At 44.9% G+C, this 27,926-nt stretch overlaps 1 pseudogene; it reads right to left on the bottom strand.

The window, feature by feature from the left end:
- Positions 1-4,940: 4,940 nt before the first annotated feature.
- Positions 4,941-27,926, bottom strand: part of LOC114884429 — a 48,180-nt pseudogene continuing 25,194 nt past the window's right edge.

Raw genomic sequence — 27,926 nt, 5'->3', positions numbered from 1 at the left:
TTTCTGGCTTTGTACATCAGTAAGTCAGATCAAGTCTGACTTGAAACCCTCTGATGTCTTTCTATCTCATCTAAGGTGAAAGCCAATGTCTTTGCTGGTCACACACGGCCTGCTCTCCACCCTGTCCCAGGGGCTCTTCCTCTCTGATCCAGCTCCCCATTGGTATTCCCGGCACTCACCCCACCCCAGTCACACGGGCCTCCTTCCTTTTCCTTAAACACACCAAGCGTGGTGTATCTCAGGCCCTTTGCAAACTTGCCATCCTCTCTGCCTGCAACGCTCCTCCGTCAGGGATCCAGGAGGTTCACTTGCTTACTTCTTCCGGATCTCTGCTCAGAGGCTACCTAACCAGAAAGGACTTCCCTGACTGTTCTACACCAGCAGCACCCCCAGCCAACCCCACCACTCACTGTGCACTTTGTGCTGCTTCCTTTTCCTCTGATTATCTCCTGACTCTGCAGTCACAGAGAGACTGCAACAGGTTTTGTGAGAAAAGGTACAAAAACAGGCTAGACGCTTTCTCCCACTGACTTCACTGTGGGATGCCTGCTAAGCGCAGGGTCCACTGTGTTGGGTTTTGTTCCTGTATGAAGAGCCCCACAGACATGCCTTTTGGAAGTTGGACACAGGGAAGCTGCACATCCCTGAAAGCACTGGCCTGTGTCTTTGTGAACTTTCTATTCCAAGGTGCTAATTGAGTATCTGCAGGGCTGCCTTTTTCTCTTTGGCTTCCAGGAAGTTGGGGGCCAAATTCGAGACTGAACTATAACAACTTTGTGAGACTTGAATGTCTTTCTTTCTGGTTGGGATTTTCCAGACTTATTTACATTTCCCCACCCCGGATTGTTCCTGTTACGCTGTGTTATATGCTATAGTTTGTTCCTTTTTTGTAATCCAGGGATGAGGTGGGAGAGAAACAAGCTAATTATTGGGGGCACAGATGAATCCACAGGCATGGTGAAAGCGAGACTCCTGGATTGACCGCACCACTGGCATGAGCGGGTGGGACTCTGGCCCGGCAGGCACTGTTGGAAATTTAATACTGCCTTGGACAGAGAGGAAAAAGATGGGTGGAGACAAGAAGCACAGTCAAATCCTGAGGTCAAGTTTTTGCTCATATAGTTGTTACTTATAATATGAAGAATATGTATCCGTAAGTTTATAGAATTTCTGAGCTGAGAGAAATTGTTGGTAAATCCAAATATTTTCTTGTAGAAATGAGGAAACTGAAAACCAAGCAATTTGCTTAAGGCCCAAAACTATTTATTGGCAGAGACGAGATGAGAATCCTTTTCTCTCTCCTCCTGGCCCAAAGCTTTTTCCACAATACCACCCACAAAGTTGCAGTTCTTCCCATTTTGTGTATTAAGAATTTTTCATTTGAGATCCTTGGAAAATGTGTTAAGAGGTTATGCCTGCATACATATAATTCTTTTTCCTCCACAGACTTTCCAAATTCAATAAAGAAATGGAAGGGAAGTGCCCCCTGATCGTTTTCCTCAAAGCCAGCAATGCTCTGATTTTCCCTGATTTTAACGCTCCAGCTCAAAAACACACTCGTTCCCGTGGGCTGTGGACAGAGAGTGAAGGTTAAAACACGGGATAGAGGAAACGACAGGGCTTGGGCAGCTTGGGACTGGAGGTGGGCTGTGGGTGAATTCCAGGTGGCAGGTGGGATCGGCAGAGTAGGGGGTTTTCGGGGAAAGCTGCCTGCTGGGCCCAGGAGAAGAAAGATGGGGATTCCAGATGGGCCCCAAACATGTCTAGTTTCGGTCAACATTGGAGGAATCCTCAGTGTAGGTTCTCAAAAATGCACAGACTCTGAGGGGGAGAGCAGGCTGAAAAGAGAAAGGGAAGCCCTTGCTGCCTGCAGAATCACAGGTCTCCAGGAGAGTTTGAACACAACAAAACGTAGCACAGCCTTCTTTGGCGGGTAGCCTTAGGGGTTAGGACCTAACTTTGAGAGGAAAATTGTTCTGATGAATGGGTATATTTGTCTAGTTCCAGCTAAGTGGTTTTCAACGATGACTTCAGCCTAGAGCCCTGCAAAGCTGAGCTGCAGCCACCTGGTGTCACAGCTGCTTTGTTTTACCAGTTAGTCAAGCACAGAGCCCCGGGGGAGGGTCGGGGTGGGGACACCTGGGAGAAGCTTAGGGCCTGGGAGCTGCCGCTGCCTGGAGAGAAAGCTCTGCCAAGCTTATCGTCAAAAAGGCAAGGACATATTGGGCCTGCTCATTCCACCCTCTTGCATCGCTAGGGTGTGTCTCCCTAGAAAACCAGAGCCTTTTCAGGCCCCACTTGTACTGGACACGAGCTCTTGCAGATTTAATGCCCGTGTCAGCATGGGGCCTTGTTTTCTGTATTGCACGTTGCGAAATGATGGTCTTTATGATGACAAATAACCAACAATGATCCCAGCAATGATCGTATAGCTACTCTTTTAAAAGCTAAGAAAAGCGATCAAAGGTAGGTAAGAAAGGTAGGTAATGGTCAATCTTCTCATGAGACACGGCTGTGACCTTAGACAGAAATGCAATTCTGAACTTCACTCTCAGTTTGTTTTGAAGGTTACCTAAACTGTTTCTGGTTTTGAGCTGTCTTTGTATCTCTCTTCCTTATGATGGTACCACGCCAACTCAAAAGAGGACTTGAAGGAATGAACCTGAAGACCCTCAGCTGATCACTAGAGCACTAAATTGGGAATCAGGGTAAGCTTTCTGACCATCCCTTAAATCTCTTTCCAGCTATGAGGTCATTTCCCCAAGCCTGGCATGAGGACCACATATGTTAGAAACTCTCAAGTTCTTTATTAAAAGTGTAGCTTCCTGAGCCTGAGTCATGCTCATTGGATCAGACTATCTTGGATGTGGGACCAAGAACCTGTATTTTCAACACCTAATTCTTACGCATATTTAGTTTTTTAAAAAATTAATTAATTAATTTATTTATTTTTGGCTGTGTTGGGTCTTCGTTTCTGTGCGAGGGCTTTCTCTAGTTGTGGCAAGCGGGGGCCACTCCTCATCGCGGTGCACGGGCCTCTCACTATCGCGGCCTCTCTCTTGTTGCGGAGCACAGGCTCCAGACGCGCAGGCTCAGTAGTTGTGGCTCACGGGCCTAGTTGCTCCGCGGCATGTGGGATCCTCCCAGACCAGGGCTCGAATCTGTGTCCCCTGCATTGGCAGGCAGATTCTCAACCACTGCGCCACCAGGGAAGCCTGCATATTTAGCTTTTTAAAAAACAGTTCGATATTTGCCTGAAAGTGGACACTTATGTAGCTATCACCCTTGTCAAGAAATAGAACGTTATCAGCAATACAGAGACCCCCTTATGTCTCTTCTTTTCCCCAAAGGTAACTATTATCCTGATTTTATGGCAATCACTTTTCTGCTGTCCCTTTGCATTTACATTTAAGAATACATTGGTTTTGTCTGGTTTTTCAAGTTCTATATGAGTGAAATCATATAGTATATAGCTTTGGCATCTGCTTTTCTTTTTTTTTTTCTTTTCCTTCTCACCATTATGTTTGTGAAATTCATCCTGTGGTTGTAGTTGTGTTCTACTGTATGACTAAACCACAATTTACTTATTTAGTCTACTGTCGGTGGACACTGGGTGGTTTCCAGTTTGGGACTGTTATGAATAATGCAGCTCTGAACATTCTTGCACACATTTCTGTTGGTTATACGGTAAGGGAGGGATTACTGGGTATGCTTATCTTCAATGGTAGTAGGTAATGCAAGCTGTTTTGCAAACTGGTGACTGCAGGTCCAATTTTAAGAACCTTTATGTATACTTTTTTGCAGACTGGTAGGTGGAAACAACCACGGAGTGAGCTTTATGTGTAATTAATTGTCATTTCCTTTTCCCCAATTTATGGAGGTAATGGCTAGATTTGTTTTCAACTGGAGTTTTGTTGATAAGTTGGATTTCTCTTTTGCTGATTACTGCTAAATCCTCCTGAATTTATATCCGAAGTGATTTCTTGATCTGTCCAGAAATTAAAACAGATATGCGTAAGAACCTGCTATGTGTCAGGCACAGTGCTAGGCTCTAGAAACACAATGGTGAACAAGACAGGGAAGATCTTGGCCTTGGAGATGCTTAAAGTCTAGTGAGGGAGAGACATAAATGAGAAAAGACACATGTAAATATATAATTATAAATTGTGAGATGTTATATAGAAAAAGAACAGGGTGCTGGGGGGAGAAGGAGGGGCTGTGGGGAGGGGTGGCACCACCTAGATATGAAGGTTCAGGGAGGGAGTGGGAGAGAGCTTAGCTTGAAAAGTGACAGCTCAGACCTGGGTGAATCTGTGAAGAGTCAGTGGAGGATGTTCCAGGCAGATAAGCCATTCTCTTGTGTGGGCTCTTACAGAGAGAGGAGCTTGGTGCGCTGAAGAACTGGAAGGATTATGATGGATTATGGCAGAGGAGGGGAGGCGGAGTGAGCCTGGTGAGGAAAGCAGGACCCAGGTGTGGGTGTGGAGGCGTGGGTGTGGTCTGCTGAGTGGTGCAAAAGGATGGCTCTGGCTACGGTGAGGAGAATGGGTTATAGGAGGCCAGGTGAGGGAGCAGGGAGGCCAGTTAGGTTGATGATGTTAGGCCAGATGACGTTTAGCTGGACTAGGGCGCTGCCAGGAGACTTGGAAGATGTGGATGAATTCAAGAAACATGCTAGAGCTGGAACTAAGAAGTCTGGTGAGGAGAGAGGGAGGGACAAGCGAGAAGAATGACTCCCAGGTCTGGCCTGTGAAACTGGGTGAGAGGAGTTTACCAAGATGGGGAAATCTCTTCTATGGACATCAAATTCCTTTTACAGCACTTAAGACCTGCCCACATCCTCCTGTAGTTCCAATGTCTTTCTACATTCAATGCCAAAATGAAAGAAGTCTCCTAGTTTTTGTTAACAAACTTCAAAACAAAACCAAACAGAACAACTTTTATTTGTATTTATTTTGTGCTGAATTTATTCTGGCCTTAAGTTTTTGTTTCTTCTGGGATATCTTTTTCTTCTGTGCAACTTCCTCCTCTGGTTTAGGAACAATCTGCTCTTTTTTAGTAGGGATCATCTCAGTGTGGCAGTAGGAGCTCACATAGATCTGTAAATTCAGTGGTGCATCTTGGGGCCTTTGTTCACCTGGATGTCCTCAATGACCAGAGAATCTACATCTAAACCCTTAAGGTCAGCATTACTCTCTGCATTTTTAAACATGTGCAGCAAAAATTCAGCACTGTTTTTGGGCCACTGACCCTACGTCTAGCTCCACTCTTGGGCCTGGCACACCCACCAACTCTGCCATTGTAAGGATGGAATGGCACACACTGATTCTGTAAAATGACACCTTTTCAGATATACATAACCTTGATGGCTCTGGGCAGTTTCCTGGGTGTTCTTAAAGTGAACACAACAATTTGAACCTCTTGATTTACATGATTTTGTGGAGTTTTCCGAGTCAAGTGAATAGCAAACTATTTTCAGAGACGGCCACTTACAGGAAGAGCTTAACAGTCTTTCTTCTACCCTCTTCCACCATGATCACTTATTTATTAAGTGTTTATTTGTATGCTTATGGTGTCCAAAGCTTCTGGGCCATAGTTTTAAGGTGTGAATTAGTGAATGAGTTCTTTTTATTACATAAACCTACAGACCCAAGTCAACCTCCAGATTCTAAATATGGGTAGGCTGCCCTGATAGGGAAAATAGCAGATCTAAACATGATTCTCAGAAAAAGTGCACTTGCTTAAAAATTATCTTTTGAGGAGTACGGTTATGAAACATTGAAATACGATGTTAAAACCCAATAAAAAGTTCTAAATTCAGAAATGTGAAAGAAGTGACAGAAAAAAAGAACTTACTTCAAACTCTTCTTTCCAATAATGAATTGGACTAACAACATTTTCTTTTCAAATTTCTTTTTCTTAAAAGAATTTTAACTACATTAAGGCCATTTGAAGTGGGCTTCCTGTATAAAATATAAGATATAATCAATTTCTTTGAGATATGTACCTTTGAACATAAACATAGCAGAAGTGTTTTTGGTTTAGAGTTTGTGAGGAAATTCCTAAATTTTCAGATTTGTTCATCTAGTATATATATATATATATATATATATTTTTTTTTTTTTTTTTTTGTGGTACGCAGGCCTCTCACTCTTGTGGCCTCTCCCGTGGCGGAGCACAGGCTCCGGACGCGCAGGCTCAGCGGCCATGGCTCACGGGCCCAGCCGCTCCGCGGCATGTGGGATCTTCCCAGACCGGGGCACGAACCCACATCCCCTGCATCGGCAGGCGGACTCTCAACCACTGCACCACCAGGGAAGCCCCTCTAGTATATTTTTAAAATTAGGTTTTGGTCTCTTGGCTGGTCCTTCAGAATCCGTTTCCATTCCCTGGAGTCTGATTGGGAGCACTGGAGAAGAGATAAGGAAGTGAACTGAACTGACCACGCGGCCATCCAGCTGCCACTTCCATTGCCTGGAAACAGAGAAGAGGCCAGGCTTTCTCCACCATAAGAGTCCAGCTAGTGAAGCATTTAGTACAGAATTTCCACGAGTACCAGGGAACTAAGCTTGGATGTTACATAGTCAGGAATAAGCAACCAGAAGAAAACCAACCACGCAATGAAATTGTTTTTTTTAGCAGAAACCTCACTGTCCTCGCTGCCAACTCTCCAGATCATATGCTGCTGGGACCACAGAGAGAAACTTGGCCAAGGCTGTCACAGAACAAAAGCATTCCAACAAGTGCTTGCCAGGAGATCCCACTTCCCCTCACTATGCCACCTCCCATTGCTCACTGCTGCTTTCCAAGCCTCTCCTGGATGCATCTATTTGGCACAGTCTAGAACACTTGCCCACTCTCTTGAGAATGCAGTTCCAACTGAGTCTAATAACTGGTTTTTAGGGGAGTCTGGGAAGGGTGGTCTTTCCCTTTTCAGCCTCTACAGAGCAGGGACACATTCTAGACAGTGCTGGAAATGATGTTGAAATATTTTGCAGTATCTGCCACAGATAATTAACAAAATCACCAAAAGAAATGATCATCCCAAATCACTGGCCTCCTCCTCCCAGCACTAATTCCATTCAGAAGAAACAATTACCTAGGTCTTGCCTACATTTCCCAAACATTGTCATTTCAGGCACTTCCTCTTTCAGAACTGGTTCAACATTACTGTGCACAGAGCACCCAACTAATCATCCATCTAAAGCCAGTAGACTTGAGGACCCTCCTTTCCCATGGAAGGCCCTTGGGCACCAAACAGTCAAGACATCACTTTCAGGTCAGTGGCCTTGCTCTTCCCTGATTTCTGTTAGGTTTTTTGATTCAGGTCAACTGATGGATTAGAGGGCAGTTCTTATTTTTAAGAGTGTACTACAAGAAGCATAAAACATGAATAGTGGAGACACTGTTCGCTTTCTTATTTCACGGGATAGTGGTGGGGACAAAAGTGGCTTAAAAATTTTGGGGGGATTTTCTGTTTCCATTTCCATATGTAAGGAGATTAGCAGTCACCACTTTGTCCTAACAACAGGTAAAAAGTTGAACAGACTGAAAAATCAACAACTCTTCTAGGATCTGTAAAAGAAGTGAAGACACAGAGAAAACGGCTGCCCTCAAGATTGAAGAGACAGGTGAACACAGGGAGCCGTGGCTCAAGGGAGAGGAGATCCACAAGTAGAGACCACTGTGGGAAACAGGGAGGCAGGAAAACTGGAATGGTAATTGATGAATTGATGGAGGTTCAGTGTAGATGACTCCGAGAGTTAAAAACTCCAGAGGGACCCAGCCATAGGAGTGCCCCCTACATAGCAGGCTCTAGCCATCATGTCCTATCTAATGGCGGGTGGGGGAGGAAAAAACTGAGAAATGCGTGTGAAGCTCATAGTCTAGATGCACAGGCTCATTAAATGCTGAGACTTAATCATAGGACTATAGAATGCTTCCTCTCCTCACCACCTCCTTACTAAAGGTCTATTTACAGCAGTTCCTTTTACCCAGTACACTACGTCCAGCTATCAAGAAAAAAATTACAAGGGAAACCAAAGGGGAAAAACCCCCCCATAGAATTTGAAGAGACAGAGCAAGCTTCAGAACCAGACATGGCCCGGATGTTGGAATTAGCAGCCTGGGATTTAAAACAATTATGAATAATACGCTAAGGGCTCTAATGGATAGATAGACAGCATGCAAAAACAGATGGGCAATGAAAGCAAAGAGAAGGAAATCCTAAGAACCAAAAAGAGATGCTGGAGATCAAAACAGAATTTTATTTTAACAGAGTTAAAAATAATTCTTGGATCCAAGATGGTGGCTGAAGTACCAGTCCCTTGTTTCAGAGACCACAGTGTTGCCTGTAGCTGTGCAGGCAATGGTTCAAGGAGAACCAGCAATCCCTCATTTGACATGAAGAGAACAATATTACATGGGTAATGATTGGTTTCAATGATTGGAGTCCAACAAGGAAAGATCTTGATAGCTGAAAATATTAATACCTCCATGATTTCCTCAAGGATGATCTGATGTCTAGCATGACAATCTCACCACATATCCCAGCACTGCACCAGAAACTGCATTCCCTGAGGTAGATGGGATCACAGCAAATGTCTAACTGATCACTTCAAACTTTTGAACCAGGAACCTACTCAAGTTTATGGCTCCAGGGCTGGGCCCATGGCTGGCAGTGGAAAGCTTGGATCTGATTTAGAAGCATAAAGAACAACGAAACCAGTGAAGATCCAAACTACTGAGACTGAAAACAGAGGCCTTTGCTAGTCTAGGTCCCTGTCTTCCTATGTCTTCCTCATCATTCAGCTTCTAATAAAACCTTAGCTCTGATATACCCCCTCCAACCCTAAACCTGTTTCACTAAAGAGCTGTGGCAGGTGTTGATGGAAAAACCAGAATCGCTGCTGGGTTTCCTAGTTGGGATGCGTGTGGAGGAGGGGGACAAGACTGGGCCTCTTGAAAACAGTACGCCAACTTGTAGCCTCTCTCTCCTTGGGGGAATGGGCATCCTGGGGATACGGAGTAGTTGAAAGTGTATATATAGGCTTTTTGGCTTCTGGAAATAGACTATTGATAAAAGCTGCTTCTTATTAAAAAGGAGGAAGCAGAGAATGAAGATGCCGTTAGCAAACTGCTAATACAATCATGGCTATCTGGGAGAGCGATCTGGCTCGTCCTGCTAACAAAAAGTGGTGGTAATTGGGCAGGAAGACAAGTCACACATTATTGTTGGAGAAAGTCAACTTCAAAGGAGATAATGCTTGGGGCTTCCCTGGTGGCGCAGTGGTTGAGAGTCCGCCTGCCGATGCAGGGGACACGGGTTCGTGCCCCGGTCTGGGAAGATCCCACATGCCGCGGAGCGGCTGGGCCCGTGAGCCATGGCCACTGGGCCTACGTGTCCGGAGCCTGTGCTCCACAGCGGGGGAGGCCACAACGGTGAGAGGCCCACGTACTGCAAAAAAGGAAAAAAGAAAAAAAAAAAAAGGAGACAATGCTCGAGGACCGAGGAGAAGGTTTATTTCAAAGTGCCTAATTCACCACCTCTGATGATGTGTTTGATTTTCAAGTTTATTTTAAGGAATGGTTTTCACATTGTAGCAAAGGTGAAGAAAGTCAAGTCTTATAAAAACATATTCTACCAGGAGAGTTTTGAAGCTCCACACCACTTTTAGAAAAGCAAACGTGCTTAACCTGCTGCAAATGTTCTTCAGAATCCATTCCTGGCCCTCGTGACCACCTCCTTTGGTCTGATTTTCCTATCCTAGAATCCTGCACAACATGGAGTCAAAGTTCACGATGTGGTGGAATCTACCACCTGCCCACTTTTATAAAACTCAGACAAAAGTTTCCCACATCCATCTTTTTTGCACCACGCCTGTGATTCACAGTTCCGCAGAAACCAGCAGAGATCTGGTGAAAAATACCCACTTTCTCCCAGTTCCTGGTGCGTACGTTTTTCGTTCAGGTATCTCAGCTGTGTTTCCCAGGTTCTTTGGATCCCAGGAACAGAGGCGATCTCAGGCTGGCTCAGGAGGTGAGGTGTATTGAGCCTACTATGTCAGGAAAAGAGCCAGCCTCTTGGGGGTGAAAGATTAGGAGCTGGGGCGCTTGGGGCTCCTTCCCTGATGCTTCACAGCTCCTGAGAGCACCAGCATCTTCTCTCCAGTGTCCCACCTCCACCTCGGCTTGGCCCCTCTCTCGACCTCACCTTCTTTTGTCTGTGTCTTCTTGCTTCTCTTATCTTTATTAACCGGCTCCTCTCCATCCTGCTCATATCTTCTTCCTCATAATGTGGTTTCCTGAAAACTTCAGCTTGCTTATGGCCTCTTGTGGCTTCTTCTGTACTTCACGTGTCTCCTTTTCCTGCATCCCTTCAGCTTGGGTTCCCACAGCCCGATTCTCTCCTTCCTCAAGCCAAGTTCCCAAGAGTGAGAACCCATTGGCCCAGCTCATTCCCGCTTGGTTACTCCACAGAGTGGCTACACCTGGGTCTAATCATGTAGGCGGGCCAAGGTCCTGTGATGACGCATAGCTGCCTAGCTCTTTGAAGACACTGGGGCCTGTGGGAGTGCTGGGCCCTGGGATTCCTCAATCCATTATTTCTTCTGAGCTGAATCCCTAACAATCCATGGACCATTCTTTGTGACAGAAAGGAAAACTAGACTGAAAACAATAATTTTCCAACCTAATCGAAAAGGAAACAAGGTAAGGTATGAATATTGATTGCCTTATTCCCTATTCTAGAGAATTTATGGTAAGCTCTGTCTGTTAACCTGCCTTTTCACTTTACTGAGCTTCATTCTAGTACCAGGAACTCCATGTCCACCCGGCCAAGCTCTAAGTGCAGGTCTATTTCTTTCCCTATTGAAGAGCTCGACAAATCTACCATTGAAAGGAGTTGAAAACCTTCCCCTGCCACATGTCACCTTGGCACTTTGCTTCTGCGTTGGCCTAGCTGGAGACAGTGCATTAGAAAACCCCTGAGACCCGGGCCTGGGAAATCTTGACCTGCCAGTGTCTATGAAGGGAGAGTGCAGTGGGTGTTTTAGTTACCCTGGCCTGTCCGGGGCTTGTGCAATGAGGTTCATGAACACTTGATGGTGTTTCTCCTTATCTGTGGGCATTAACTTTTTCCCACTATCCCCCAGCCCTGGCCTGCCCTTTTGGTGCTATAAAGGCCCCCCAACTGGACACAGTTTTCCCATTGAGGGTGCAGTGAGTCAGGCTGCTGTGTTCAGCACACCTGGGGGAACCTATTACGGGGTGTGTGATGTGACAGGGGAAGAAAATTTATTAGGCATGAATGGTCTCTGATTTCTTGCTTAACTCACTAGGTCTCCCCCAACTCTCCCCACCTCCAGCTCCACCTGAATTACCTGCATTGTTGGGCGCCTGCCGTATTACCTCTCACCGCTGAGCTTTTGCTCCTGAGTTCTGTCTGGAACGTGTTCTCATTCTACTTGGTTTTTTCTGAGTCTGAGATGTTGCTTCCTCTGAGAAGCCTGACCTGATTCCCTCTCCCTAAGATGGGACTGAGTTCTCTGACACCCACACACACGTGCTCCCAGGGCGGCTACAGTTTTTCTTCTTTGTTGTAATCACTGCTAATTTTTTTGAGTGGAGACTCCTGGAGCAAAGTGCCCTTGGTGTTTGGCACATAGAAAATCCTCAATAACTTCTTGTTCAGTGTTGAATGTGTGAGCTTGAAACTTGGCTCGGCTGGTGGAATCTTCTCATTCATTCTGGGTTTAGGATAATATTATGCATTCCGGTGAGAATTCCTGGTGGTACTTCATTAATAACAGTAGTCAATATTTCTAGAATAATTATCATATATCAGCATACCATTAAGTGCTTAAGTATGACACAGGTGTTTGTCTCTGTCACTCTCTTCAACCAGCGAGGTAGATACTACTTTTAACTCTATTCTATAGACTAGGAAACTGAGGCTTAGAGAGGTAGAGGGAATGGCCTAGGCCACCCAGGGAGTAAGTGGCCACAGTGGAGTTGGAACCTGGACGATCTGGTCCCAGCCCTTCTGCCTGCAATGACACCTGCTGCCATGGAGTCCCTGGAGCTCCTCTGCTTGGCACAGGCATTAGGAACATGCAAGAGACTTAAAATGCAGCTCTCTGTGTCTTAAATAGTGCTTTCTACTAGTAATCTTGAAAGTCTTCAGCTTAAAAAAAAACATCCCAAAATCCAGGGTGTCCTGCCAACTGAGGCATGGTATTTAAAAATAATTGCAATTCTTACTTATGAATGTAAATCCAATTTCTTTTTTCTGTTCTTCTGTTATTTTTGTTGCTTTTTTTTTTTTTTTTTTTTGTGGTACGCGGGCCTCTCACTGTTGTGGCCTCTCCTGTCGTGGAGCACAGGCTCCGGATGCGCAGGCTCAGCGGCCATGGCTCACGGGCCCAGCCGCTCCGTGGCACGTGGGATCTTCCCGGACCGGGGCACGAACCCGTGTCCCCTGCATCGGCAGGCGGACTCTCAACCACTGCGCCACCAGGGAAGCCCTGTTACTTTTGTTTTATTATGCAAGTAATACCGAAGTGCGTTCTTCTTTCTCAGCGATTCAGATGAATTAGGAATACGTAGAGTAAAATGTGAAAGGCCTCTTCACCTCTTGCTTCTCCTCACTGAGCAATTCTGTTTTCTTCCTCAGAGGTAACAATTGTTAAGTTTGGAGTGGATCCTTCAAGTCCTTCTTCTATGCACTCACACACAGGTATGCGGCCAGGGAATAAAATTCTTTTTCCACATGAGTGGCATCATACTCTGTGCATCGTTTTGTCACTCAAGTTTTTTCCTGCTAGGCACTACATCTTGGAGACCAGCCTCATTCTATTTAAGAGCTTTATATATAGTCTTTACCATCCTTTAGCTCTTCCCTTACTGATGGAAATATGGGGAACACCCAGAAAAATTGCAAATCACAGCTTGCTTTTGCTTTCTAAAAAATGCTCAAGGAGAGTGCTCATTTCGTGTTGAGGTTTACTGCTCCTTTTCTCGAACGTGTATAATCAACGCCACTCACACTTCCTTGAATGAGGAACGCAGTCTGTTTTGTTTTGGTAAAATTAGTCACTCACAATGTCTCCCCTCTCAGCTGACAGAGGCCCAGTCTATTGTGCGCTTGGAAGGGGCACAGGATGTTGTTACACTTGGCTACGCAGTTGTACAATGGTCTCACGCTAGGTAAGGTCCTGTGCTAGTTAAGCCCTTGTTTGCTCTTCAGATACTGACCGCAGATTGGCACAATGGGATTGCTACCTGTGCGGTCAAGGCTTACAGGTGCCTGTGTGTATGTGTGGTGTGTCTGTATGTGTGTATATGTGTGGTCTGTGCGTATGTGTTGTGTGGGTGGTGTGTATGTGTGTGCACGGTCTGTGTATGTGTTGTGTGCAGTGTGTGTGTAGGTGTGATATGTGGTGTGTGTATGTGTGTTGTATGTGTATATGTGTGGTGTTTGTGTGGTATGTGTAGGGTGTTTGTGTGTGCATTGTGTGTGTGTTGTGCACTGTGCGTGTGTAGTGTGGTGTGTGTGTGGCACATGTGTATGTGTTGTGTATATGCGTAATGTGTGGTGTTTGTGTAGAGAGTGTGGGGTGTGTGTGTGTGTGTGTGTGTGTGTGTGTGTGTGTGTGTGTATGTAGACACCAGCCCACTCCTCTGCACTGGCCCACTGGCCCATTCATGTGATTGCAGGAGTACCAAGAGAAGGAGGTTTACGCAAGGAGTGGAGCGGTAAAGGGACATTGCTCCTGACTCACTCTGTTTACTCTCTCTTGTACCAATTATTTCCAAGTCCAGAATGTATGCAGAACTTAATGAACAAGTATTTCCCCTTCTGTGTAGAGGGTTCTGCAAGGACAATGAACATGATCTGATGCATCTGCAAATACAGAATCTCCCTGTGGGGAAAGCTTGGGGAAACTCTTGCTAGGAGTTATCCTTAGAGGAAATGCTGCTCAACACACAGTTTGTGAATGAGTTTTGGTGATTAATTTTACTCTAATCTATTGTTTGGACATTTGGCATCAAAGTCCTCTGGCTGCTTTGTTTTCTGTGATCAGAGGGACCTACTCCATTGATGTAAACAGCCCAACACTGATTTTCTTTCTCAATCTGGTTCATAGTTACAATTTTACCTTCGATTAGCACCTTGAGTTTTCTGTTAGTAAATTTCCTTTCCACTGGTATCCAGAAAGGACCAGATGCTTGTTCCATTAATATTTAGCGTATGGAGGCTGCAGCTTAGCCCATGGGCTGCTGCAGAGCAGCTACTTGAAGATGCTCACCATCTTGGGCTCTTAGGATTGTAACTCTGAGGTCAGGTCCATCATGGTACCAGAATGATCTATCTTTTCAGTGGAAAAACTAGTAAGAATTGTATGTACTTTGGGATTATGGTCACACAATTTTTAAACTTTCATTTCTTCCTTCCTTCCTAACTTTGGAGTATTGTGTCTTTTCCCTAAGAATTTAAGTATTTAAAATTTCATGTATTGCTTTTTCTCTTTCTTTAAAACATTTTTCTCATATCACATATAATTCACCTCATTGTTTTAAAAAATTGTAGAAACACATACTATAGAAAGTGAAAATCCCTATATCTCTTTCAGATATGGGTTTGTTGTTCTTGGGTCTTCCTCTACTTTCATTTCTTTCAGACAATGAAATTTGAAAGTAACCCATAAAAATACAGAGGTAAATTCATGTATTAATTTAAACATTCATAACTCTTAATGCAAGTTTCCAGGGCATGAGTATCTCCTTAAACAATTATCAAGAGAGAAAATAGCACACTGAGGTTAATTTCAATTTTCAGTGAAGTACATAAGGTTCCTTTGATCATGTATTGAGGAAATCCAAATTCTTTATTCTATTTCCCTTTGGGGTTGGCGACTAAGTGACAAAGACACCAGAAATCAGCTGAAGATGAAAGGACAGTATCAGGTTTAGTCCTCAAAACAGAGGGCTTCAGGATTACCTCTGTTTCCTCTTCAAAATGTGAATCTTGGTGGGAGGCTCCATCTGCAGGGCAAAGCTGGACCTTTGTAACCCAGCTTCCTGCATGGAGGGTCTGCACCCACTCCCAGCCTGTCACATCAAGACACAGAGAGCTGTTAGGGCCTGGGCTCTGCCCAGTTTACTTCCCACCTGGGAACAGACAGGCAGGTCTGCTGACTTTCCCCTACTGTCACCAATCATGCAAGTCAGGTCTTCTGGATGGGCGCCTCCAAGGGTCTCTTCCAGAAGATACATGCCCTCCCCTGAATGGCCCCAAGAACAGGGCACAACCAAGCCCCCAGAGGTATGATCTAGTTTATCAGCTGAGTCAGAAGCAATCAACTGTATAACCCAGGATCTGATATCAGTCTCTGCTTCTTCCAGCCTGACCATGGGGCTGAGAGGGTAGCTCTTTCCTCCCAGAGCGCCTGCATTTTTTGAGGATGGAGTGAATGTTTGTGTTTTCATGAGGCCATGCGAAAGGAATGTGAATATTAGAAAAGAGCTCTATTTGTTAAAATGATAATTGCTAGAATGCTCTGGAGCCATCCATATCTCATGAAAGCCTGAGGAATGGGGCAACATCTGACCCTGAAGACTTGCACTCACCAAGGCGCTTCCAGATGATAGAAAGTTGCTGTCATTTTCGTTATAATTTTCACTAATAACTTGGATTTCCCTTTGGCCACCGAATATTTCAAAGCAACTGGTTTTCACAGCATCCAAGAGCTGACTAGCCCCATGACAGTTGCCCAGGCTCACTTCATGGAGCGAGCGTGTGAATAAAATAATAAACGAGTGTATAAACATGCATAATTTATTTGAATCAATATTCATGCCTGATTACGCCGTGGGCCGTTTCAGATGTTTGAAAGCCAGGCCTGGCTGGCCCCCGCAGACACCCCCTGCAGTAATTCCCTCAGGAAGTGAGCTCACCTCCCCTCCTGGAAGAGCATTTATAAAATGCTTGTGTTCTTCCTGGTGCCAACTCTGCAGGGTTGGGGTCAACTACGAGTTTCAGTTACTCCTTATAACAACTGAGAGAGTCTTGGGGAACAAGCTCGCCTCCTTGTACCTTTCAGTTTGTTTCCTCCCGTGTGGTGCCTGGGTTTTCCAGTTCAGAGGCGCCTCGGAGACAGGGAAAAGGAAGAAAGGAAGAACAGCGGCCTGTGAGAGCTTGGTCTCTTCAGTCAAGTGAAGGGTCAGTGCTATGGTTTAGGGGAGATGCTCAGCAAATGGAAACGTCTGCATGTGCCCAGTTTAACCATCTGAAGGTGTCAGCCTCTAGGAACCGAGGTCCCTGTGCAGAGCAGCAGCATAGCCTGGTGATCAAGTGCTGAGTTAGGTCATGTCAGACAGACCTGGTTTGCATCCTGCCTCTTCACATTCCCAGCTGTAAAGCTGTTGGCTACTCAGCCTCTCTGTGCTTTAGACTTCCCGTCTGTAAAACAAGAATGACAGGAAGGCCTTCCCCATCATGAATGGAAAAGACCTTAGAAGAAGTCCTGCTCATAGAGGAATGACTGGGGAAACAACCAGGGATCAGTGAACTCCTGTCTCTACAAGGGTCTGTGCACACATTTTGTGCAAACCCACCCCGGGAGGAGAAGGAGAACCCCGTGTTTTCACTGGGACTGGGTCAGAGGTTTAACAAAAACTGTCTTTTATGCCCTGGCCACCACTTCACCGCAATATTTTACGTTTCTTCTATGGTACATCAGAGGTGTAGACAAGCTCTCATCTTTCAACAAGTCATGGTTCTGGCCGGGCTTGGCACCCAGACAACCTGAGGCACAGATTTTGCTGTCTCTCCCAAGTCATCCTGACGGTCCATATCTTCACCTTGTTGCAATAACATAATAAGATCTCTCAAGGGCTTCCCTGGTGACGCAGTGGTTGAGAGTCTGCCTGCTAATGCAGGGGACATGGGTTCAAGCCCTGGTCTGGGAAGATCCCACATGCCACGGAGCCACTGGGCCCGTGAGCCACAACTACTGAGCCTGCGCGTCTGGAGCCTGTGCTCCACAACAAGAGAGGCCGCGATAGTGAGAGGCCCGCGCAACGCAATGAAGACTGGCCCCCGCTTGCCATAACTAGAGAAAGCCCTTGCACAGAAACGAAGACCCAACACAGCCATAAATAAATAAATTGCTAAACTCCTACCCCCAACATCTTCTTTTAAAAAAAAAGTCTCTCAAACATTCAAGTGGAGATTATGTGTTCAATCACAGACTACTTTCTCCTAATTGTCCAACATGCTTCTAGATTGCTTCACCTTTCACTCTTATCTCTTCTGCCTCAGTCCTCCCCTGTTCCGTGACCAGTGGAAAAAAATATTTCCCTAAAGCTCAGGGCTTCTCAACCTTGGCACTACTGACATTTTGGATCAGATAATTCCTTGTTACGGAGGCTGTCCTGCGCCTTGCAGGATATTTAGCAGCGTGCCTGACCTCTACTCACTAGATGCTAGTAGCACGCTTAGCCCCAGCTGTGACAACTGAAAATGCTTCCCGACGTTGCAAATATCCCCTCGGGAAGGGGGAGCAAAATCTTTCCTGATTGAGAACCACTGTCCTAAAGGAATGCAACATGCTTCTAATGTTACCCTAAAGACAAAGACTGGTGGTATGTATGTGTATGTGTGCACGCAGAGGGAGGGGTGCTACACAAAGAACTCTATAGTGCAATCCAGCGCCAGATGCTTGGAAGTTCTCTTATTTCTAGGGTGAGCTCAGGCTCCCTTCTCTTCCCTCTTTCCACCCAACTCCATGTTCAAGTAGGAAGCCTTCTGAAAATAGGCCGCAAACTAGAGTCCTATGAAAAATGGGGCCGCTGTGGAGAGAGCGGTGTTTTGAGTTGCAACTTTCGAAAGAATGAAATGGATGTTTCCTTGTTCTCTTTCTTCCCTCTTCTCTCTTTCCTCTCAGTGTGGCTGGTGGTAAGACTCTGGAGAGCACTTCAGCCTGGAAAGCTAAAAGGGACTGGGGTGGAGCTGCGTGGAAAGGAGGCATCGTGTAGGCAGGGTAAGCAGGCTCTTCCCTCACATTTTCTTCCTGCCTGGAGCTGGTTGTGATGAGGGGACTCCCACCAAGGTGCTGGAGAGGAGGCTCCACCTCTAAGAGGTGCCATAAACTGGAGCCACTGATCTGATCCCGTCACCTGGGTGGCTGGGATGGGAGGTATACAGCCTGGGCGGCTAGGATGAGAGAAGGCATCTGGTGGAGAGTTGCAGGAGCAGACTCACACCTGGAAAGAAGAATGAGAAGCCACGAGACAGCAGAAGCTATGAGGTGCAGAGATGGAGGACAGAGAGTAGAAAGAAGCAGGGACTCAGGGGCCAAGCAAGGTGACAAGTAGCTTTGAGAGGCTCCGTTGACCACTAGAGCTACTGTAAGTGCTGACTGGCAAGGAACAGCATTCCATTTCTCAATGAGGTTTGACGAGATGGGTTGTTTTTCCTCACTTCCCTGTTCATCCTCACAGTAAATTTCCCTCAGACTAAGGAATCTGATCATGTGGGAAATGCCTAACTCAGGGCTTCTCCAACTTCAATCTCTGGATCTCCGGAGGTCCGCAGACATAGTCTCTGCTGTTTGCAAGTGGCCTGAGAATAAGCCTGGCTTTTAGGTAGGCTAAAGTGATTAATACAGTCACATTCTGAATCATTTAGAATGACTACACTGTCCAATACGGTAGCCCCTGGCCACATGTGGCTGTGGAACATTGAGATGTGGCTAGTCAAAACTGAATTGTACTTTAAACTTAAAATGCACACTGGATTTTGAAATCTTAGTGAGAAAAAAAGAATATAAAATATCTCAGTAAGTCTTTATACTCATCACCCGCTGAAATGATAACATTTTGGATAGATGAAATTAAATAAAATATGATATGAAAATTAATTTTGCCTGCTCTTTTGACTTTTTAGTGTGGCTACTTGAAAATTTAAAATCATGTATGTGGCTTGCATCATATTTCTATTGGACAGCACTGGTCTAGATTATGCATTCTCAAAGGGGATGATATCGTGCCTTGTGGGGCAAAAAATTGGTTCTTGGGGGAAGTGTGGTGAAAATTTGTAATCTTTTAATAATTAAATAACAGATATACATATAACATGTAAACAGATATATAGTATGCCTATGGTATTAAAATTTCACGGCGGGGGGGATTCGTAAAAACAAAAAAGTCTTAAAAAGCTCGTCAAGAGGATAATAATGAAAAAAACGGAGCAACACTGATCTAGATGAATAACTAATACCCCAAGAACCTCTACGTAAGTGAAAACCTGTGTCTGCATTTGTTTTTAGGATCCTATTCATGTCAAGTAGAAATATTTTAATTATCTTGAGTTAATGGGGAAAGAATTGAGGCAGGCTTCTTATGTAATAATGAATTAGTACTCAATGAAGACAAACTAACACCAAGGTGCTCCTTTAAAGGAAAGTTTCAAATCAGTATGAAAGAGAAGAAAGGAGGTGGGTGGAAATGAGCAGTCACATGGGTGGCTGGGGGGCCACTCTCATGAGAGCATCAGAGGCTTAATAGATAAGAAATAACAGAATCAATCTGTCACGTCACCTTGATTAGTGTTGCTAGCTTGAATTCTATTATTTTTGCAGATTTTTAAACATATAATTTGTTAATTTGTGTGGGAGTTCTATAGCATCAAGTTTATTTATACTTGGGTTTTAGTGGTGGTTACACTTCTTTTCTTTGGCTGCGTTTGGAATCAGAGATGCAAGAATCAGACAGATGATCAAAATGTCAGCTCTGTAACTGATAAAAGGTAGACTGGGGGTCATAGCTTAGATGTGTTACATGTCACTCCAGAATGAAACTTGGTCAACTGGCCTTTAAGCTAAAGAGCTTCACTGATCCAAGGCAGACACCAGAGCAGCATCCTGATCCCTGTGGAGGGCAGCCCCAGCACAGGGAGGGGCCGCACTGAGCATGCCCAGTTGCTCTTTCCCAGCTCACCAATCAGATAAGCCCTTCTCCTCCCCAGGGAGGATCCGGCAGCCAGGACTACAAGTGTTAGGCTGATGAATGTTCCTCCATGTGGAATCGTGGGAAGAGGGGAATAAATGTTTTCCCCCCATCAGTCCCTGGTTTTATGCTTATACTTATTTATGTAATGCAATAAAAGTAATTTAGGTTGGCATTTGGGTTTGTAAGACCTTTTTAAAGCATTTATTCTGAGTTACTGACCTGTCACAGGGAAGTTTTGGCATATTTCATGTCAGCGTGAACGTGAGTTGACTTACATATCTGTGGAACAAGCCCTGCCTGACTTGCTTTCTGTCCTGGCCCTGCTGGGTCTGCTCCTTCTCTCTACTTCTATGGTTTTCTACTGCCTCACCCCATGAAGCCTTTAACTGTACGGTAAAGGGGGAGGTGCAGTGAGAAGAACGCGTGGGTTTGGAATTGACAGGTCCCTGTTTGAATCTGGGTACTGCCACTTCCAAGCTGTGTGATTCTGGGCAAGTTACTTAATCACTTCCCACCTCACTCTTCTCACCTGAGAAGTGGGGTGATGCCTCCCTCCCAGAGTTGTTACGTGGATGAAAGGAGATGATGAATGTAAACTCATTCAGTGTTCAAAACAGTTCCCTTTTCTCCCTGCTTGGCTGAGTTTTGGGCCTTTTCTGGTGTTGCATCTACTCAATTTTCAGCTCTTCGAATGCCCATTTGCTTGCCATAGTTATAAAACTCAAATGAACACCAGTGGGAGGAAAGACAGATCAGGTAAGCCCGGCTTAGGACTCGTTCAGTTTCAAAGGATAATTTTCAAAAAGCTAAATGACTCTCAAACACGTATTTAGTGATTGTGTATCAAAGATATATTTAATGTATTAATGAGAGAACCGATGGATGGTAAAGCAGGTTTGAGTGAGAACTGGGAAGACTGGTATATATAGTCCATCAAAGAAAAAATGCTGAAATAATATTGCTAAGTTAGATACAAAATTGGTTAATATCCTACAGCACAACAAAACTGTAACCTTTGGAGTTATCTTTTTTCCTAGATAGAAACAACTTGCTTTTTTAGTGGACAAAAATAATGTTTAACTCTACAATTTAATAATTTTTAACTCTACAAGTTAATAACTTACTTTACAAAGTCTTGGCCCAAACAGTAGTAAATAGTGAGTCAAACAAAGATCACAAACTCTAGACTTTTAGGGGGGCTTTTTAGACAAGGCTCTAGTATGACATTGAAAGAGCAGGAGTTATACTTTTAAGTCCAAGTTATGGATAATTTTTTTTAAAGCCTATGTAGGATCTGATAATGAGAATACATGACATAGAAGCTACTTATTCTGGGTAGGGGTTGGCATGAAGCCTTCAGTTATAACTTCTAGTTATGTCTAATAAAAACTCTTCTTTAAAAACCAGAACAAAAAAACAAAAAAGGGAAAACCACCCAATTGCCATTTAAACTAAAATTTCCCGTTGGGTCCAATGATTCTAGCATTATTTTTCTTTCTCTCATAAATTGTTTTCTACTATTCTGAACACTGAGTATCTTTGGATAATAACAGAGGATTCAAAGTCACACCCCACACTTGACAGTGATGCTTTAGGACAATTCCTAACCACCAGAATCTCCTGGCTGTGAAATCTTGTCTTGAACCATATTTGAACCTTTTGGTATGAGAACCTGCTGGCTGGCTGGCACACCATAGCTTCCTGGTTTTCAGAATAAAGGCTCAAGAGAGGCGCCTTGGACTTCAAATGGCTATTACAAAACAACATTTTGATGAGTTAAGTGTAAATGAATCAGAAGCATATGGATTTAATTAGGCTCCAAACACAGCCATTTCAAAATGCAGAAAGGAAAAAAGCATGCTTGTGTCAAAACACATCTTGAGGTTTTCCTGCTAAATTCAAAATGATGGAAAAACAGATGGGACCATCTGCCAAGCATTCAGGTTGTACTCTCCACATGTACTATCTTATCAGGAACACAGAGCGATGGGAAATTTCTACCACAGAAATCAACAGCGTTTCGGCATCGTGTTTGGCAGCCCATTTGTGGCCTACATTTAATTAAACCAGGCCTACGCATGGCTGGGGAGAATGCAACTTCCCTGTTTTTGAAGATGGTCCAGGGTGCAATCCGCATGGGACCATGTGTGTGGTCTTCTTTTTACAGTTGAAAACCCCCATATTATTATTCTCATGCCCCTATAAGTTTTTCCATGTTACCCCTCAAGCTGACCATGAAGACGTTCAAGTGCTGAATACAAGTTACTCCTATTGCCTCTTCTTGGTGAAACTCAGTGGCTTCAGGCAGAGAGTCAAGGGATATACATGCGTTTTCACTTAAATGTGGAACTGTTATTTCTCCCCAATGAGAAAGGTGCTAAAAGTTCAGGGGTCAAAAGCTGCCTTCAAGTTGAAATGAAAGGAGGGGCCTGGTGGGCTGAAATACCTCAACATGAAATAAACAAAATTTATTCATATTGAGGCCAGAATGGAAACATGGGGCAATTCTTTTCATAGCTTTTCAAGAAATCATGTATCAGGCTTAAGCTTTTTTATGCATTGTCCAGAGGTTGTCCAGATTTACCACCGAACATACAAATAATACCACACATTTATTGAACAAGGGCCTACAAAGTGCTTTTTCATGTAGTAATCTTTAATCTTCACAACAACCTGTGAATGGAGTGGAATCCTCCCCATTCTATAGAGGAGGAAATTGGGCTGATTGAGGTTAAGCGATCCACTCAAGTTCTCTCCGTTAGGAAGGGACGGAGCTGGACTTGAGTTTAAGTCTTTTATTTATTTTATTTATTTTTTTGAGTTTAAGTCTTTTAGTTCTAAGATTAGGGCATTTTCCACTGTCCATATCCACCAAGGAGGAATACGTGACTTACAAGTTTTATTTAGGTGCATATCGAAGACTTTCACTCACTAGCCAAGGATACCTCCCAGTAGAGGAAAGCAGAACATGCCCTGGGGCTCCTGAACTCATATCACAGTTTACCTGGGACATCCTGGCTTAATTATTAATAGTGCTCCATTTTACTCTCAAAGGTGTTCCAGTTTAGATGATAAATTATCTGGATAATCTACTATGAACCCAGTCTAAAAGGGTCAAATTTTGCTGGTTTTATTTGGATAAGTCATTGAACCTTTTCGTACCAGGGGCTTCCTATGTTTTTCAAATCACTGTTTTCCTGCATGGGAGAGGAATGTTTGTTTTTAGAGAGTTTTCAGGTCCTCAGGTATAAATACTCAATGTAGAGTGAAAGCATTGATTAGGTATCCACGAAATTCTTTATCCGTGAGTTCAAACCAGAAATCCTACAAATTGGGTCTTACTCCAGAGTTAAGTATGGTTTTCTCAGGCACCCCAAGCAGGGATGCAGGTCTTGGGTACCTTTGCACTTCCCTCCCTCTCCTTCCCTCAGGTACTGTCTCTTCTTGTCCCCAGACATACAGTGCCCTCAGATTGTTCTCTGGGTTCCTACAGTCTCTGACATCAGCCCTCACTATATCTCTCACTACATCCCATCAAAGTTCAAATTTTCTCCATTTTATTGTCCTCAGATGCATTTTAGGAAAGCAACTGAATGCCCTCATTTCCGGTAATCTTCCTAAGCCTCGTTAATGGGGGTGTTTGGGGCAAGAGGACATCTCATATGCTATTGGCATCACAGAGCTCACAGGTAAGGCCAGTCCCTGTGGGGTAGGGCGTGAGTGAAGAGGCAGAGGGAGGGGAAAAAGATTTCTGTGGAAACCCCTGACTGCTGACAGGAGTCCTCTCCATGGTTCTACTTGGCCCTTCAAAGCTGTGAATCGCTTGCTTCCGTGGAAGGGGTTCAGTCACATTCTTCCAAGGGCAAGAACTTCCGCGGAGAGTGGGATCACAGGGGAGGACTGAAGAGAGCTGGCCTCTGCGGAGGCGCTTCTCCCTGTGTGGGTTTGCTCCATCCTCCTCCGTAGAGCTGCTGGCTGCTTGGCTCCGCTGTCCTGGAGGGCCGTGACCTGGTGGCACTTGGACCTTGTGGCTCCCCACCCTCTCTCTGGCCCCTTTCTACATTCTATCATTTACTGTTCTTTGGTTGAAAGCGAAAGAAACCGACTCTGGTTAACCTACCCGAGGAAGAAATATTTTGGGAAAATAATGGGGTATGTGTGCAGTAGGTTCCCTCAGAAGCAGACTTTGAGAAAAGGCTTTGGGTGCAAGTTGTCTTTTGGGGAGGGATTGTTTGTTTGCTTTTTGTTTTTGTTTTTTTTTGAGAGGAGATATCAGTAGGCCCATGTAGAGGACTGGAGAAGTAAGTTGGGGGAAAGGAAGGCAGCCACTGAGGGTATAACAAGAAGCAGGTTTCCACTCTGGGCAGTCAGGGCTCAATCACCTTGGGGACCTCTGGGAAACCATACAGATGTGACCTGTGATTTAATCCACCCATATTTGAGGAAGCTGGGGCATTTATACTCGCATTCATCTAGAGTTAAGAACTGCTCCCAGGGGTGTTAATTCTCTGGAATTCTGTCTCCCATAGGCAGGCATTAGTACGCTTCCCGCCAGAGAACGTCCTCAGGCAGAGTTGCATGCACTTGAAGCAAAGAGCCACTGGCTGTTGACTCTGGCTCCAAGATGGCTACCATTCATCAATTCCTTCCTTCCACGTATGCACAAGCTATGCCCCTGTTGAAAGATGGAGGCTACTCCTCTGCCCCCTTGAATCTGGGTGGGCTGGTGACTTTTGAGAAGTAGAATACTGTGAAAGCGATGCCTTGCAGCCTATGCCTGAGTCTCTCGAAACACTCACTCTGGGAGAAACCAGCACCTGTCGAAGAAATCTAATTACTTCAAGACCACCATGCTGTGAGGAAGCCCAAACTAGCCATATGAAGAGGCCACATGGAGAGATGCCCTGCCAGCCCCAAGACATTCCAGGCATCCCAGACCGATACCACATGGGTGAGTGAAGAAGCCTTCAGATGAACTTGGCCTTGGCCTTAGACTGGCTGCAATGATATGAGAGACCCCAAGTGAGAACAGCCCAGCTGATCCCATCAACCCCCACAGTAATAATAAATTATTGTTTTACTCTACTAAGTTTTGGGGTGGTTTGGTAAGCAACACCAGATAACTGGAACAGTGAGTAAGGGAGCAGTGGCTGCCAGGGGGTATGGCAGGATACCAGCAGTATGGCTGTAGGGCAGCACATGGAGTGAAAGAAAAAGCTAACGTCTAGGCCTCAGAAAGAGTGGGCAATCACTTCAGAGCATTGATCTCAGCTGCTTTTTATCCTAGTGTCACTCCACTCAAGAGTCAAGTTCCCGAGAGGGAAGGAGTCCAGTTATCCTAGCGTGGGTCAATGGCATCTTGAACCAGAGGTGACAGGGTATCTTGACCTCTTAACACCACACTTGCATAATAGAGAAGGTAGTTCTTTAAAACATGAAAAAGGAAGTGAAGAAGTGAGGAGACCAGAAGAAAGGGGAATGACAGGGCAAAACCAAGGACTGTTCACTTCACGTGTAACTCCACAGCACTCATCCCCCCAGTTCACTTGGCTAACTCCTAGGTCTCCAGTTACCAGTTCCAAATCCCAGGACAGGAACTGATTTATTTAGTTCACCTTTTCAAGCCACACAGGGGTCTGGGTTGTCAAATGGTCAACTTCCCATCCCTTGGTCCCCAAAGTTGTGGCAAGATGGGAGAGCTCAATCGCATATTACAAAAACCTCACTGTGCCTCCTGGAGGAGGGGGCGTGGGTAGGGCAGTTACCTGCGGCAGGGGTGTGGCTGGACAGGAATTCTGTACTGACCACGTAGGCAGAGGTTATGCCGATGGACTCTAGGTTCAAGTCCCAGCCTTACCAATGGCAAGTCTCTACAGAAGCTACTCCAATTGTGACAGCCAGTTATCTTCTCTGTGATCACAATATCTACCCATTGGCTTGCTGGGAGGAGCAAATAAGGAGCATCTAGTACACTGCCTATACATAAGCTTTTAGTGGTGGTAGCATGTCATTTTTATCTAAAGGTTGAGGTCAGCCACCATGTCAGGTGCTTAACCCTCGGTGAAGAGGACTAGAGCCTTTGGTGCAGAGGTACGTGGACCTAGTCAATACCCTCTCACCCTTACCCTTTCAGTGCACGTTGATTCCCAGCGGCTAGCCGCTGCATCTCTTTACTGGAGGGCTTTCTTTGTCTACTAGGGTGAGCTCTATTCAAGGCAGAAGTGCGGGAAATTCATGACCTCTCCCCTCCCCCAGCAACACCCAACCAGTACTGTAGGGAGTTGGTGTATAAGTACCCCACTGCCCTTGCCCATCGGGTGGGATGCTTCTGAGGCCAATGTTCTATGGTATTTTCCAGAATTCCTCAGAGGGATCAAGCTCCAATTATCCACAGTGGTAGCTTTCTGGATGATGCATGCCTAATTGGAGGCCTATCTTACCTCATCTCACTTCCCCACTCCCACTGGTGTTTCCTTGGATCCCGTATGAAATGAACTACTTACATGTGAATTCTTATCTAAGGGTCTGCTTCTGGGAGAACTCAAACTAAGACAGAGAGGAAGATTCCCTGGTATATGACAAGAAGGGTCCCAACTTCCAATATTTGTCTTGCCCTGGTTCCCGAACCTCATAGGGATGGTCCTTAGATCACCTGGACTCCAATCCTGGGCCCCATGGCCCTCTGAGCAGCTCCCTGCTGTGTTTCCCCCTGAAACCTCTGCAATATTGGCATTAATTCCATTCTTTGAGTCCTCCTTCCCAGCTCTGTGTTCTTAGGAAATGGGCTATGGCCCACTAAGATGCTTCTCAAACTTGACTTGCAGAGGAGGGAATAGACCCCTGAGGGCTATGGGCCTTCTGAAGGTGCTAGTCACAAGCTCAAAATTCATTGCCTCTTCCCTCTCCCCCTAAATGTTGATGTGAGTCTTGCATTTAACACAAATAAATGTGCCTTTAAAAACTATGCTTGTCTTAATGTACACATTAATATTTTCAGTTGCTTATCACTGGATAAAATTGATGGCTCAAAAAGATGGTCCATGCTTATTCTTGGAATTGATTTTCCGGTAGTTCTCCAGATTCTTATCTTGACCTGTTGAAGTAGCATGGATCACGGGGTAACTTGGGACCTAGGTGTTTCCTAGGCTACTTACTGCCCCAGATGAGGGCCAGGCAGGACCCAACCTGAGGAACAGTGGCGTTTCGTAGTTCCAGTCTGGCCCCACCTGGGGAGAGCTGAGCCAGGTGATTTGCTTCTTGGGCACTGGCATGGGCGTATAACGGACTGCTCCCAAGTCTCACGCTCAGCTCTTTTCTCCAAGGCAGACATTTAAAGCATAAGAAGTACCAAAGGTCTTAATATTTCCTCTTTCTGGTATCTCCTGTCTCTTTGAACCACTCTCCTTTTTGAAGATGACTGGGAGAAGGGAGGGATCAAAGGAAGAATTTAGTTTTCTTGGTGACCAAAGGGATGCTCTCAGTACATCTGCCTTCCTTAAAGACCTTATTAACATCCCTGCAATGTGCTATGAGAGATTTAGCTCACTGCTGTTCTTCTCTAAAGATGTAAAAAGAAGAAAAACAAAAAAACTCCGTTTCTTTCACTTTCTGAAAGCAGAATGCCATGAAATTCAGTGTTCGTTGAAAAAGACATTAGTAAGTTCATGACATCTTGGGGGTGGTTGGAAGGAAGAGGGTTGTGGGCAGCCCACCTCAATATGTCATTGTGGGGAGTCATGGGGTGGGGGTTAAGTCAGGTCTGGGGGGCTGAGAATGGATTCTATTACTTAAAAAATGCATACAGACAACATGTTTAACTTTTATCTTTTAAAATTGATTCAAGAAGCTAATGGGATTTTCTTAAGAAAACTATTTTATTGAAGTACAGTTGATTTACAATATTATCTTAATTT

Source organism: Monodon monoceros, unplaced genomic scaffold (genome assembly GCF_005190385.1).
Source record: "Monodon monoceros isolate NGI ecotype Baffin Bay Population unplaced genomic scaffold, NGI_Narwhal_1 Super_Scaffold_5, whole genome shotgun sequence".
NCBI classification, from domain to species: domain Eukaryota; kingdom Metazoa; phylum Chordata; class Mammalia; order Artiodactyla; family Monodontidae; genus Monodon; species Monodon monoceros.
This window is presented reverse-complemented; position numbering and strand designations above follow the sequence as displayed.